Raw genomic sequence first — 1,206 nt, 5'->3', positions numbered from 1 at the left:
ACTGGATCCTTGCCCCTGACAGTCAAGCTCTCTTTATATCTCTCAAACTCCTCAGTGATGAAGTGATAAAGTCAGAGACTCCCATATAATTCTGGAGGTGACATTTATCCCTATCAAGCTCAGCAGATCTGCACGAATTAAGTCCTGGGACAAATGAGATTATGTTCCCTCTGGAGAGAAAAAAAAAAAGACAATCTTCACCTCTCCCTGGACACAGATATTCTTTTGCCTGATCACCTGTAAAGCAGATGAGCCTCCGAGATGCCCTTTTTCTTTTTCAGTCAGGGGTGAAAAATTACCAGCAAAAAAACAATTAGTATCTTCTACGAGCAGGTCCCAAGCATTCTGGAGCCAATTTTTTTACTCCTTTCTCTGCACAGAAAGAGCATCTGCTTTGGGATCTGGTCCTAATTGAGTCCAACCTGTGTCTTTATCATGTGCTAATTGTATCCCCAAGACAGAAGGGGGAGGGAGGGAGGGAGAGAAGGGGCTCGGTTCTTCCTTTGTCTCCAGCCTAGAAAAAGGCAATCAAGACAGAGGGTGGTTGGACAGAGGGGTCAGAGGTCAAAGATGGAGGAACTACCTAGACACATTAGTGACTGATTTACATGCGATAAAACAGGATAAAAACAAATCCTTTTTTGAGCACTCATTAATTATGTACCAGGAACTTTTTTTTTTTTTTTAAGATATGCCATGGGACTTGCAGGATCTTAGCTCCCCAACCAGGGATTGAACCTAGGTCCTCAGCAGTGAAAGTGCTGAGTCCTAACCACTGGACTGCCAGGGAACTCTGACCAAGCACCATTCTAAATGCTATTTATGGATTAGCAGATTTAATCACAACAACTCTCCAAGTTGCTTCCCAGGTGGTGGTAGTGGTAAAGAAAAAGTGTTAGCTGCTCAGTCGTGTCCAACTCTACAACCCATGGCCTGTGGCCCACCAGGCTCCTCTATCCATGGTATTCTCTAGGCAAGAATACTGGAGTGGGTTGCCATTTCCTTCTGCACTGGATCTTCCTGACCCAGGGATTGAACCTGGGTCTCTTGCATTGCAGGCAGATTCTTTACCATCTGAGCCATCAGGAAAGCCCCAAGTGGTAAAGAACCTGCCTGCACTGCAGGAGACGTAAGAGATGCAGGTTGGATCCCTGGGTGGGGAAGATCCCCTGGAGGAGATCATGGCAACCCACTCCAGTATTCTTG

General features: G+C 45.9%; 1 non-coding gene across 1 annotated transcript; it reads right to left on the bottom strand.

Moving 5' to 3' along the window:
- Positions 1-717: 717 nt before the first annotated feature.
- Positions 718-790, bottom strand: TRNAE-UUC. The gene has a single exon. It is a non-coding gene; the product is annotated as a tRNA-Glu (tRNA).
- Between the last annotated feature and the right edge of the window lie 416 nt (positions 791-1,206).

The sequence above is a fragment of the Cervus canadensis genome, chromosome 11 (assembly GCF_019320065.1).
Source record: "Cervus canadensis isolate Bull #8, Minnesota chromosome 11, ASM1932006v1, whole genome shotgun sequence".
NCBI lineage: Eukaryota > Metazoa > Chordata > Mammalia > Artiodactyla > Cervidae > Cervus > Cervus canadensis.
This window is presented reverse-complemented; position numbering and strand designations above follow the sequence as displayed.